At 41.4% G+C, this 14,930-nt stretch overlaps 1 long non-coding RNA gene across 1 annotated transcript; it reads right to left on the minus strand.

Moving 5' to 3' along the window:
- Positions 1-416: 416 nt before the first annotated feature.
- On the minus strand, positions 417-13,461 carry LOC116367797 (uncharacterized). The gene is made up of 2 exons (XR_004208445.1): positions 11,627-13,461; positions 417-4,234 (listed from the first exon to the last, which is right to left on the minus strand). It is a non-coding gene; the product is annotated as an uncharacterized LOC116367797 (long non-coding RNA).
- Between the last annotated feature and the right edge of the window lie 1,469 nt (positions 13,462-14,930).

The raw sequence follows: 14,930 nt of genomic DNA on the forward strand, positions 1-14,930 counted from the left end.
TGGGCCCGGGTATTGTAGCTCAGGAGTATGCTACGGTGGTAGCGCAGGCCGGGCTAGCTTCAAGCTAAGTGGGTGGAAACGCTAGCCAGGGGTAATCGTCCAGGGTTGCGGTTTAGCTAGATAGCTAGTTGTGAAGATCCAGCGTATTTGGAAGCTTAGGTTTAGCAAAATGTTTTTAAAGGGATAGCTATGTAAAAAACGAAAAATATGTAAAAAAACGAAGAATAAACAAAATATAAACAAAATATACAGGGACACGACACGACAGGACGACTTACTGCTACGCCATCTTGGATGAGAGTCAAAGGGCTATGGTGAAGCTCATATAATTAAAGATGGAGTTTAAAATATAACTCTGACTTGTGTGTGGTTTGTCAACTCATCATTTAGTAATACAGGAAATTACCACGACAAAATACAATAGTTAACTAAAAAGTTTATTTAATTTAATTATACACATCAGAAAAAAGTGGCTGCCCAGCATGAATTCATGTACAAACATTATTTTTCATTGCATTCTTGTCATTTAGCAGATGTTTTTATCCAGAGAGACTTACAGGACAAATAAGAGTTAATTGGCTTGCTCAAGGACACAATGACAGATTTTTCACCTAGTCGGCTCAGGATTCAAACCAGCGACCTTTCAGTTACTGGCCCAACACTCCTAACCGCTAGGCTACCTGCCACCAGATCAATCGACTTCAATACAGTTATTCAAATACATTCATCATCAATGACTACAATAATGAATCTAGTATTAAAAGACAAATTAATAAACACAAGTATTCGATTCATAGCCGGTTTATCATTAAACAAAATTGTTCAGTAATATAAAATAATCCACCCAAACTAATGCTGAAAACTGATCACCACAACATCTTTATCTGAAATACACTGAGTGCACAAAACATTAGGAATGGCTTCCTAATATTGAGTTATACCTCCTTTTGTCCTCAGAACAGCCTCAATAGTCGGGGTATGGACTCTCCAAGGTGTTGAGAACGTTCCACAGGGATGCTGGCCCATGTTGACTCCAATGCTTCCCACAATTGTGTCAAGTTGGCTGGGAGTGGATCTACTCTGAATAGCTCCTTCCATGTCCTCCCACAGATGCACAATTGGATTGAGATCTGGTGACTCAGCAGGCCACTGCAGTAAGCTGAATTCCCTGTCATGTTCTTGGAATCATTCCTGGCCACCATGAAGGGATGCACCTGATTGGCAATGATTTTTTACACAAACGTTGCTCCACTTTTATCAAGGGGCCCAATATGTGGCATGAAAACACACCATCATACCACCACCACCAGCCTGCAATGTTGTACTCGTGGTTTCCTCCCATCAGCGTGAAACAGCAGGAACAGGGATTCATCAGACCAGGCAATGTTTTTAAAATTCTCCAGTGTTTTCATTCCTTAGCCCACTGCAACATCTTGTTTTCTACTGAAAGCTAATGGGGATCCAAAATAAATACAACAACTACAGTGGGGCAAAAAACGTATTTAGTCAGCCACCAATTGTGCAAGTTCTCCCACTTAAAAAGATGAGAGGCCTGTAATGTTCATCATAGGTACACTTAAACTATGACAGACAAAATAAGAAAAAAAAATCCAGAAAATCACTTTGTAGGATTTTTAATGAATTTATTTGGTAATTAAGGTGGAAAATAAGTATTTGGTCAATAACAAAAGTTTATCTCAATAGTTTGTTATGTACCCTTTGTTGGCAATGACAGAGGTCAAACGTTTTCACAAGGTTTTCACACACTGTTGCTGGTATTTTGGCCCATTCCTCCATGCAGATCTCCTCTAGAGCAGTGATGTTTTGGGGCTGTTGCTGGGCAACACAGACTTTCAACTCCCTCCAAAGATTTTCTATGGGGTTGAGATCTGGAGACTGGCTAGGCCACTCCGGGACCTTGAAATGCTTCTTACGAAGCCACTCCTTCGTTGCCCGGGCGGTGTGTTTGGGATCATTGTCATGCTGAAAAACCCAGCCACGTTTCATCTTCAATGCCCTTGCTGATGGTAGACTTTGTTACTTTGGTCCCAGCTCTCTGCAGGTCATTCACTAGGTCCCCTCGTGTGGTTCTGGGATTTTTGCTCACCGTTCTTGTGATCATTTTTACCCCACGGGGTGAGATCTTGCATGGAGCCCCAGATCGAGGGAGATTATCAGTGGTCTTGTATGTCTTCCATTTCCTAATAATTGCTCCCACAGTTGATTTCTTCAAACCAAGCTGCTTACCTATTGCAGATTCAGTCTCCCCATTCTGGTGCAGGTCTACAATTTTGTTTCTGGTGTCCTTTGACAGCTCTTTGGTCTTGGCCATAGTGGAGTTTGGAGTGTGAATGTTTGAGGTTGTGGACAGGTGTCTTTTATACTGATAACAAGTTCAAACAGGTGCCATTAATACAGGTAACGAGTGGAAGACAGAGGAGCCTCTTAAAGAAGAAGTTACAGGTCTGTGAGAGCCAGAAATCTTGCTTGTTTGTAGGTGACCAAATACTTATTTTCCACCATAATTTGCAAATAAATTCATAAAATATCCTACAATGTGATTTTCTGGATTGTTTTTCTTCTAATTTTGTCTGTCATAGTTGAAGTGTAACTATGATGAACATTGCAGGCCTCATCTTTTTAAGTGGGAGAACTTGCACAATTGGTGGCTGACTAAATACTTTTTTGCCCCACTGTATATCATTAAGGATTATCATTTTCACCTGGGTTCACCTGGTCAGTCTATGTCATGAAAAGAGCAGGTGTCCTTAATGTTTTGCAAAATCAGTGTATGTTGTGTCTACTAGCTCATTCCCACAGAAAACTGTAGAGGGAAGCAGTACCACCCAGTCACCCATCAGACTCCATTGTGAGATGCCTCACAGAGGATATTCAACCCTAAAAGCAAATTCAAGGTAATCTCAATATCTTTACAGTAGAAGCTAACAAAACACACCAAAACTGACAAGGTGCACACTGATCAGTAAAGAGAGGCTAACATTCTATAACACTCCCTTTCCTCTGCATTGTTCTCTCACAGTGAGAAACTATAGGATTACAATAGTGTTCTACACTTTCTTCATTTGATCCAATTCAACGTTGCCAATTATTTAATGACATGATAATTAAGTGGAGTGTCTATTCTTAGCTGGTCTGAGAAAACTGATGAGGTTTCTCTCCTTTATGTGTACATTGGTGTCTTTTTAATTGGCCCAATCTGTAGAATCTCTTCCCACAGTCAGTGCAGTGATAAGGCTTCTCAAAGTGTGTAGCCGTTGGTGTTTTTATATTGCCCAATTGGGAAAAACTCTTGCAACATTGAGAGCAGAAGTAAGGCTTATCTCCTTTGTCTTTTCTCTAATGACCTTTAAGCTCAGCTGGTGTTTTAACATGTTCTATAGTCAGATCAGTGGTAAGGCTCCACTCGTGTTTCCCTTGGTGTCTTTTGAAATGGCACATTCAAGAGAAACACTTTCCACAGTCAGGAGTAGGAGTAACGCTTCTCTCCTGTGTGTACATGTTCAGGTCATTTTAAGGTGTCCGGACGAGAGAAACTTGCCCCACAGTCAGAAAAGGAGTAAGGCTTCTCTAATTTGTGTATACGTTCATGTTGTTTTAAGGTACCCAGGTGAAAGAAACTCTTTCCACAGCCAGAGCAGGAGTAAGGCTTCTCTCCTGTGTGTGTTCTCTGATGAACTTTTAGTGATATTGATGTTTTGAAGCATTTTCCACATTCAGAACATGAGTAAGGCTTCTCTCCTGTGTGTGTTCTCTGATGACTTTTTAGTGATGATGATGTTTTGAAGCATTTTCCACATTCAGAACATGAGTAAGGCTTCTCTCCTGTGTGTATACGTTCATGTTGTTTTAAGGTACCCATTAGAGAGAACCTATTTCCAGTCAGAGCAGGAGTAAGGCTTCTCTCCTGTGTGTATATGTTCATGTCTTTTTAAGTGGCCCAGTTGAGAGAAACTCGCACCACATTCAGAGCAGTAGTAAGGCTTCTCTCCTGTGTGTGTTCTCTGATGAAGTTTTAGTGATGCTGATGTTTTGACGCATTTTCCACATTCAGAGCAGGAGTAAAGTTTTTCTCCTGTGTGTATTTTTAGGTGTATTTTTAGCTTTGGTAGAAATGGGAAAATCTCCTCACAATGTGTGCAGTGGTGAGACATCTTTGCTCTGTGATCTTCCTGCTGATGCTCTCTGGATGTAGAGAATGTCTCAACATGGTCTCCTGTGTGAACAATATCAGAACAACCAGTCAATTGGTGTGATATACATATCAATCAAATGTATTTTATGAAGCTCTTTTACATAAGTTGTAACAAAGTCCTTTACAGAAACCAACCCGAAATCCCCAAAGAGCAAGCAATGCAGATGTAGAAGCACAGTGGCCACGAAAAACTCCCTAGAAAGCAGGAACCTTGGAAGAAACAGAGAGGAACCAGGCTCAAATGGGTGGCCGGTCCTCTTCTGTCTGTACCGGGTGACATATGTATTCATATCAGTAGGCTGTACAATACAGGGGAATAAACTATTCTAAAAGTGGGTAAGAGATGAAAGCTAAAAAGGGGAGTGTCATCCTCCACTCACTATCACAAGGGTTAGTAACTACACAGACTCATTTCATATCATCCTCTACTCACTATCACAAGAGTTAGTAACTACACAGACTAATTTCATATCAGCCTCCACTCAGTATCACAAGGGTTAGTAACTACACGGACTCATTTCATAGAACTTTAAAACACTGGCAGTTTGTCTACTTCACTTCTTTAGTCGGGGCGGCAGGGTAGCCTAGTGGTTAGAGCATTGGGCTAGTAACCGGAAGTTCAAACCCCCGAGCTGACAAGGTAAAAATCTGTAGTTCTGCCCCTGAACAGGCAGTTAACCCACTGTTCCTAGGCCGTCATTGAAAATAAGAATTTGTTCTTAACTGACTTGCCTAGTTAAATAAAGGTAAAATAAAAATAGTCTACTCTCTGATCACTCCAGATAGCTCAGTTAACTTCTTGGACATAGGGGGCGCTCTTTTAATTTATGGATAAAAAAACATCTTCAACTGGAGGCATTTTCCATTGAGATTCAGAGGAGAACGCACACTTCCACGAACGATATATCATCGAAGAGATATGTGAAAAACACGTTGAGGATTGATTCTAAACAATGTTTACCGTGTTTCAGTCGATATTATGGAGTTGATTTGGAAAAAAGTTCGACGTTTTGATGACTGAATTTTCGGTTTTTTTTGGTAGCCAAACGTGACGCACCAAACGGAGCGATTTCTCCTAAACAAATAATCTTTCAGGAAAAACTGAACATTTGCTATCTAACTGAGAGTCTCCTCATTGAAAACATCCGAAGTTCTTCAAAAGGTAAATGATTTATTTGAATGTTTTTCTGGTTTTTGTGAAAATGTTGCCTGCTGATGCTAACGCTAAATGCTACGCTAGCTGCGCTAGCTATCAATACTGTTACACAAATGCTTGTTTTGCTATGGTTGAGAAGCATATTTAGAAAATCTGAGATGACAGTGTTGTTAACTAAAGGCTAAGCTTGAGAGCTAGCATATTAATTTAATTTAATTTGCGATTTTCATGAATAGTTAACATTGTTATGCTAATGAGCTGCGGGGATAATTACACTCCTGGATACAGGTTTTTTTCGTAGCTAAACGTGATGAACAAAACAGAGCGATTTGTCCTAAGCAAATGTTCAGTTTATCCAAAAATATTATTTGTTATCTAACTGAGTGTCCTCATTGAAAACATCTGAAGTTCTTCAAAGGTAAATTATTTTATTTGAATGCTTTTCTTGTTTTTGTGAAAATGTTGCATGCTGAATGCTACGCTAAATGCTACGCTAGCTATCAATAATCTTACACAAATGCTTGTTTTGCTATGGTTGAAAAGCATATTTTGAAAATCTGAGATGACAGTGTTGTTAACAAAAGGCTAAGCTTGAGAGCTAGCATATTTATTTCATTTAATTTGCGATTTTCATGAATAGTTAACGTTGCGTTATGGTAATGAGCTTGAGGCTGTATTCACGATCCCGGATCCGGGATGGCTAGAATCAAGAGGTTTAACCCCTTGTTCCATGCGTCTCTCCTCAGGCCGGTGGTGGCTGGTCCACTCCAGGAATCTGAGGTGCGGGAGGTTCCTCCGCCCCCTTTGGACATCGAGGGGGCCCCGGCGTATGCAGTTAGAGCCATACTGGACTCGAGGAGTCTAGCGAGGGGCCTTCAGTACCTCGTGGAGTGGGAGGGGTACGGTCCGGAGGAGAGATGCTGGTGCCGGTGGAGGACGTATTGGACCTGTCGATGCTGCAGGAGTTCCCCTGTCTCCATCCGGGTCGTCCCCGAGGCCGGTGTCGGCGCGCGGCTCAAGGGGGGTTCCTGTCACGACTTCCTCCGAAGTCGGTCCCTCTCCTTGTTCGGGCAGCGCTCGGCGTCACTGGTATTCTAGCCACCGCCGATCCACTTTTCATTTTCCATTTGTTTTGTCTTTGTTTTTTTCACACCTGGTTTCAATTCCCCCATTACAGATTCAGTATTTAACCCTCTGTTTCACACATGCATACGTATCTGATGGCTGGTATTTTGTTGCCGGGCTTTGTATGAATGCCAGTTTATTCGTGGTACCGGTATATTTCACGGACCGTTGTATTGTTTCTATACTGGTGTTTTTTCGTGTATTAAATACCTTGTCCACGCATCTCAACTCTCCTGTGTCTGACTCCTTTTCACCAGTTACCCAAAGCCTTGACAGGAACATGAGCTCAAACAGTAGACATTTGAGGTGCCGGTTCTCTGCTCCAGTGAGCTCCTGTCCAAGTCAAGCACTGATCTCATTTCAATGGATCAGGTAGCTAAGCATTGACAACAAAACATTCATATCACAAAGTACACACTTTAAAATTTGTCTACACAAAGTAAGTGCACTTAAACTAAAGTCGATTTCCCCAATTCACATAAATGGCAAAAAAAACATTTAGTACAAGTTTAGTTTTAACCTGGTCTTCAGGTATTGTATTTTCTGTTCACACCATAGTAACATTTATAGATAAAGATAGAAACAACTGAAGGTGTCTCAATATTAGTACACATGTAGAAAACTGATGATCATTACATTAAGCTTCAAAACTGGAGTGTGACCATGAAATTGTCTCTCTGCACCAGCACTGAAGTCTGTTGGAGCAGACAGAGTGGACAGCTCCATTTTACCAGCTCGTGAATTTGACACAAAATGAATAACATGCTAAACAAACTCAGAAAGCTCAAATACTTGTATTCTTTATTAAAACTACATTGAGGAAATTATGTACATTTATTCAGACAAACCAAAAGCTTCTAGCTATGTGACTTGTAAAATAGTTGATCACAATCACTCGGTTCCACACAAAAATAAAACATCAAACCTTTACCAAACGTGATAATACCTTAACGGGATTACAACCCTAAAAAGTTAACGGGATCGATATGACAACAGCGGAATGGATCCCAGCCTGCGACCCAAAACAACGACGTCGTAAAAGAGGCAAACGAAGTGGTATTCTGGTCAGGCTCCGGAGATGGGTACATCGCACACCACTACCTAGCATATTACTCGCCAATGTCCAGTCTCTTGACAACAAGGTTGATGAAATCCGAGCAAAGGTAGCATTCCAGAGAGACAGAGACTGTAGCGTTTTTTGCTACGCGGAAACATGGCTCACTCGAGAGACGCTAACGGAATCGGTGCAGCCAGCTGGTGTCTTCACGCATCGCGCCGACAGAAACAAACATCTTTCTGGAAAGAAGAGGGGCGGTGGCGTATGCCTTATGATTAACGAGACGTGGTGTGATCACAACAACATACAGGAACTCAAGTCCTTCTGTTCACCTGACTAATCGCTGCAGCTGTTCATGGTCCATGGGTAAATAGCCCACCCAATTTACCTACCTCATCCCCATACTGTTTTTATTTATTTACTTTTTTGCTCTTTTGCCCACCAGTATCTCTACCTGCACATGACCATCTGATAATTTTTCACTCCAGTGTTAATCTGCAAAATTGTAATTATTCGCCTACCTCCTCATGCCTTTTGCACACAATGTATATAGACAATTTTTTTCCTACTGTGTTATTGACTCTGTTGCTGTCTGTTCACACTGCTATGCTTTATCTTGGCCAGGTCGCAGTTGTAAATGAGAACTTGTTCTCAACTAGCCTACCTGGTTAAATAAAGGTGAAATAAAAAAATAAAAAAATAAAATGAGAATTCCTCACAATCAAATGCCGACCGCATTATCTACCAAGGGAATTCTCTTTGATTATAATCACAGCCGTATATATTCCCCCCCAAGCAGACACATCGATGTCCCTGAACAAACTTTATTTGACTCTTTGCAAACTTGAAACCACATATCCTGAGGCTGCATTCATTGTAGATGGGGATTTTAACAAGGCTAATCTGAAAACAAGACTCCCTAAATTGTATCAGCATATCGATTGCGCAACCAGGGCTGGTAAAACCTTGGATCATTGCTATTCTAACTTCCGCGACGCATACAAGGCCCTCTCCTGCCCTCCTTTCGGGAAAAACTGACCACGGCTCCATTTTGTTGCTCCCTGCCTACAGACAGAAACTAAAACAAGAAGCTGCCGCGCTCAGGTCTGTTCAACGCTGGTACGACCAATCTGATTCCACGCTTCAAGACTGCTTCGATCACGTGGACTGGGATATGTTCTGCATTGCTTCCTACAACAACATTGACGAATACGCTGATTCGGTGAGCGAGTATATTAGAAAGTGCATTGACGATGTCGTTCCCATAGCAACGGTTAAAACATTCCCAAACTAGAAACCATGGATTGATGGCAGCATCCGCGTGAAACTGAAAGCACAAACCACTGCTTTTAACCAGGGCAAGGTGACCGGAAACATGACCGAATACAATCAGTGTAGCTATTCCCTCCGCAAGGCAATCAAACAAGCTAAGCGTCAGTATAGAGACAAAGTAGAGTCACAATTCAACGGCTCAGACACAAGAGGTATGTGGCAGGGTCTACAGTCAATCACGGATTACAAAAAGAAAACCAGCCCCGTCACGGACCAGGATGTCTTGCTCCCCGACAGACTAAATCACTTTTTTGCCCGCTTTGAGGACAATACAGTGCCACTGACACGGCCCGCAACCAAAACCTGCGGACACTCCTTCACTGCAGCCGATGTGAGTAAAACATTTAAACGTGTTAACCCTCGCAAGGCTGCAGGCCCAGACGGCATCCCCAGCCGCGTCCTCAGAGCATGCGCAGACCAGCTGGCTGGTGTGTTTACGGACATATTCAATCCATCCTTATCCCAGTCTGCTGTTCCCACATGCTTCAAGAGGGTCACCATTGTCCCGGTTCCCAAGAAAGCTAAGGTAACTGAGCTAAACGACTATCGCCCCGTAGCACTCACTTCCGTCATCATGAAGTGCTTTGAGAGACTAGTCAAGGACCATATCACCTCCACCCTACCTGACACCCTAGATCCACTCCAATTTGCTTACCGCCCAAATAGGTCCAAATAGGCCCTAACCCATCTGGACAAGAGGAATACCTATGTGAGAATGCTGTTCATCGACTTCAGCTCAGCATTTAACACCATAGTACCCTCCAAACTCGCCATCAAGCTCGAGACCCTGGGTCTCGACCCCGCCCTGTGCAACTGGGTACTGGACTTCCTGATGGGCCGCCCCCAGGTGGTGAGGGTAGGTAACAACATCTCCACCCCGCTGATCCTCAACACTTGGGCCCCTCAAGGGTGCGTTCTGAGCCCTCTCCTGTACTCCCTGTTCACCCACGACTGCGTGGCCATGCACGCCTCCAACTCAATCATCAAGTTTGCGGACGACACTACAGTGGTAGGCTTGATTACCAACAACAACGAGACGGCCTACAGGGAGGAGGTGAGGGCCCTCGGAGTGTGGTGTCAGGAAAATAACCTCACACTAAACATCAACAAAACAAAGGAGATGATTGTGGACTTCAGGAAACAGCAGAGGGAGCACCCTCCTATCCACATCGATGGGACAGTAGTGGAGAGGGTAGTAAGTTAAGATCCTCAGCGTACACATCACAGACAAACTGAATTGGTCCACCCACACAGACAGCGTCGTGAAGAAGGCGCAGCAGCGCCTCTTCAACCTCAGGAAGCTGAAGAAATTCGGCTTGTCACCAAAAGCACTCACAAACTTCGACAGATGCACAATCGAGAGCATCCTGTCGGGCTGTATCACCGCCTGGTACGGCAACTGCTCAGCCCACAACCATAAGGCTCTCCAGAGGGTCGTGAGGTCTGCACAACGCATCACCTGGGGCAAACTACCAGCCCTCCAGGACACCTACACCACCCGATGTCACAGGGAGGCCATAAAGATCATCAAGGACAACAACCACCCGAGCCACTGCCTGTTCACCCCGCTATCATCCAGAAGGCGAGGTCAGTTCAGGTGCATCAAAGCAGGGACTGAGAGACTGAAAAACAGCTTCTATTTCAAGGCCATCAGACTGTTAAACAACCACCACTAACATCGAGTGGCTGCTGCCAACACACTGACTCAACTCCAGCCACTTTAATAATGGGAATTGATGGAAATGTATGTAAAATATATCACTAGCCACTTTAAACAATGCTTCTTAATATAATGTTTACATACCCTACATTACTCATCTCATATGTATATGTACAGTGGGGCAAAAAAGTATTTAGTCAGCCACCAATTGTGCAAGTTCTCCCACTTAAAAAGATGAGGCCTGTAATTTATCATAGTTACACTTCAACTATGACAGACAAAATGAGAAGAAAAAAAATCACATTGTAAGATTTTTAATGAATTTATTTGCAAATGATTTTGAAATTTGACCCTAATAACCCAGACCTGTATGTTCAAGGCACCTTGTATCATTGCCTGGAGGAATGTGCTGAGATACAAATGTTTTGGAGCTCAGTACTGCGCTATATCTCTGAGATGACCTCTACCCCAATACCATTAATCCATAAACTATGCCTCCTAAATCTTTACCCAGAGAATATCTCTTTACATAGGAGAGAAAATAAAAATGGTTGACCTCTGTCTATTACAAGCTAGACGTTCAATTGCTCTCCACTGGAAGTATGTCAGTTCCCCCTCACTTGGTCATTGGTTAAAATAATTCACGTCAAGCCTGGTTTTTGAAAAATGTACTTATATAGTGAAGAAGAAAGCCCCAGAGTTTCATTATATTTGGGATCTGTTTAATGAGTTTTTGCAAACTGATGATATTGTAGAAGCATTGGAACTGTAAATCTGTATATTCTCTATATTTTATGTGAATATTGGCTCTAGTCGAAGCGTAATCTGCATTATCTACAACTGTATATTATATAGAACTATTCTAAAAGTATCTCAAGGTTCGTTTCATAGAACTTTAAAACACTGGCAGTTTGTCTACTTCACCTCTTTAGTCTCCTCTCTGGTGCTGGTGTCAAACCATGCAAGTCTCAGTAGCATGAAATAACATCTACCTTCTGATTGAAACAGTTCTACTGCAACTTTTCATATACAGTGGGAAGTTGGAATGAACAACAAACTTAGTTCGATAGAACCTGCTCTTACCATGATTAACAGATTCCCCAATCTTCTCCTCTTCTTCATCTTTAATGTTGACATTCAGCTCCATTGTTTGACTGCAGTCTTCCAGCTTCACTGATGCCATCTCTGGATCCTACTGTAAAAACTGGGCTCTACTGTCACAATCAGGACCCAGTGACTGTGGGTTTGGACTCAGTGTGGAAGGAGAGAGGAGGCCTGCGTTTGTCCTCACTGTTGATGTTACTGGCCTCATACCAGAGTCGGCAAGTAGTAGAAGAGAAACGGACACAAAAGTTATTGTCTTGACAGTTCTGGCACTTACTTTACTCTCTATTAAATATATAATATTTTTTCTTGTTCAATTACCTAATTCAGTGCTGGACTTAGTTGTGTAATTCAGTGCTGAAATAGTTGCCGATACTCATTGTGTGCTGGTACTGTTTATATTTAGGTGCAGGAGCTTCATAATACATTTGAGCTAAAACTTAACCTGTAGTAGATAAATGCATAAATCACTCAAAAACTATTTAGTACAAGGTTACAGTTTGTTTTAGGCAGCACGATGTGCTATTTTTGGTTGGTTAGTTTCATTTTCCTGAATAACCTTGTATTCACTGTATTACTTCAAAAACACAACACAGTTGTGCAACCACAAAATGTGTGGAAGGAGAGAGGCAGCTTGGGTTTGTCCTCACTGTTGATGTTACCGGCCTCAGACTTAATCTGAGTCAGCCAGTAGTAATAAAGAGAAAGACACAAAAGTTATTGTCTTGACAGTTCTGGCACTTAATTTATTAATTTATTATCTAAAAATATTGTTTATATTTAGCCGCAGGAGTGCCACAATACTGTTGAGCTAATATTCTAAGAGGAACAGGAGTTCAAACAGTAGAAATTTGAGGTGACGGTACTCAGCTTCGGTGAGCTCCTGTCCAAGTCAAGCACTGATCTCATTTCAATAGATCTGGTAGCTAAGCATTGACAACAAAACATTAATTAATTCACATTAGACAAAGTATATACTTTAAAATTAGACTACACAACTTAAACGCACTTAATCTATAGTAGATATCCCCTATACACATAAACGCATAAATGACCCAAAAAACATTTTGTACAAGATATGGTTGTAGGCAGCACTATGTACCATTTTCCTGAATAACCTTGTCTTCACTGTATTATTCCAGTCAAAAACCAAAAGTATTTCCGTTCACACCATAGTAACATGTATAGATAGACAGATACAACTGAATGTCTCTGAATACTAGTTCACATGTAGAAAACTGATCATCATTACATTTAGCTCCAAAACAGTAGCGCAACCGTAAAATTGTCTCTCTTGCTGCACCCTCACTGCCTGCACTGATGTGCGTTAATGCAGACCGAGGGGGAACCGCCATTTTACCACCTCGTGAAATTTTACACAAAACCAAAAACGACACGTAAAACGAACCCAGAAATCTCAAATAAATGTATCCTTTATGAAATTAAGTTGACAAAATGAGATAACGTTACATACACTCAGAGACTAACTTTAACCCAAAGTCTCTGTGACTTGTAAACAAGTTATCACGTTCACTCACGCTGTTTGACACCAAAATAGCACATAAAACCTTCACCAAACGAGATAATACCTTGACGTATTTGTTACCTAGCATGTTATTACATGTTCTTTAGATATTAGAACGTGCTATTACATACCAGTAGTAATATATTAGAAACGGACACAGAAGTTATCGTCTCGGCTGCACAATTCTGACGTATCCTTTATTCTGAAGAATGATGCGCGCCTGCGCGGAACTTCCTGTTCCCCCACTACCAGTTTCTAAACCAAGAGACGTAAAAACGCGAGACTTCAGAGAAGGCTTGCGAAGCAGACCAAGCCGGGGTTTGAGAAGTCAATGAGAGAAGTGTACAATTTTGATACTTTTGCTGCGGCTAATGGGGATCCTAATAAATACCAAAAAGATTCTGTCGTCACACAGTTGATACATGGCCATTATTTTATCAATTTCATAACTGCAGTGGCTTATTCACTATAGCTCACACTGCATATCATATGTATCCTAGCATCACTAGTGGTTAGAGCGTTGGGCTAGTAGCTGAAAAGTTGCTGGATCGAATCCACGAGCTGACAAGGCTAAAATCTGTCGTTCTGCCCCTGCACAATGCAGGTAACCCACTGTTCCTTAGTAGGCCGTCATTGAGGTCATTTTTAAAAAAATCGCATGAGAAGCCAGACCGATTCAAAGCCATGTAATTAATACTATTTTGATTGATTGTCACAGAAACGAAAATAGATATAAAAGTCTAGCATAAAATCGATCAAATATCATTTAAACATTTAAATACCCAATTCACAGAAACATCAAACTATGTATGATTCATTCTGTAAATGTCTAGTAGACTTTTACAACCTTTGCTTTGAGTAGAAATCCCCGTTTTGATTTGATAGAAATACAGAAAATCTCAAATATTGCATTTAAAGATGAAGAAATCAACTCATTCAGTGATTGTTTCTTGAAAAAAGTGAGAATATGCATTTATTTAAATTACCTTAAAATAAATGTTAATTTCAAGTGCAATGTAACGGCGTTCTTCGTTTGTCGAAAGAGAGTCGGACCGAAATGCAGCGTGGTGGTTACTCATGTTCTTTAATGAAGAAAACGGCGATACATGAAATAACTTATAAATACAAAAACAACAAACGGAACGTGAAACTTATTACAGCCTATCTGGTGAACACTACACAGAGACAGGAACAATCACCCACGAAATACAAAGCGAAACCCAGGCTACCTAAATACGGTTCCCAATCAGAGGCAACGAGAATCACCTGACTCCAGATTGAGAACCGCCTCAGGCAGCCAAGCCTAACTAGACACACCCCTAATCATAGCAATCCCAAATCCTATAAAACCCCAATACGAAACCAAACACCTAACCCATGTCACACCCTGGCCTGACCAAAATATATAACGAAAACACAAAACGCTATGACCAAGGCGTGACATGCAATTTGTTCTATATGAAGTTAGACAATGTTTACAAAATCAAATCAAATTTTATTTGTCACATACACATGGTTAGCAGATGTTAATGCGAGTGTAGCGAAATGCTTGTGCTTCTAGTTCCGACAATGCAGTAATAACGAACAAGTAATCTAACTAACAATTCCAAAAAAAAAACTACTGTCTTATACACAGTGTAAGGGGATAAGGAATATGTACATAAGGATATATGAATGAGTGATGGTACAAAGCAGCATAGGCAAGATACAGTAGATGATATCGAGTACAGTATAACATATGAGATGAGTATGTAAACA

Source organism: Oncorhynchus kisutch, unplaced genomic scaffold (genome assembly GCF_002021735.2).
Source record: "Oncorhynchus kisutch isolate 150728-3 unplaced genomic scaffold, Okis_V2 scaffold1755, whole genome shotgun sequence".
Taxonomy (NCBI): Eukaryota; Metazoa; Chordata; class Actinopteri; order Salmoniformes; family Salmonidae; genus Oncorhynchus; species Oncorhynchus kisutch.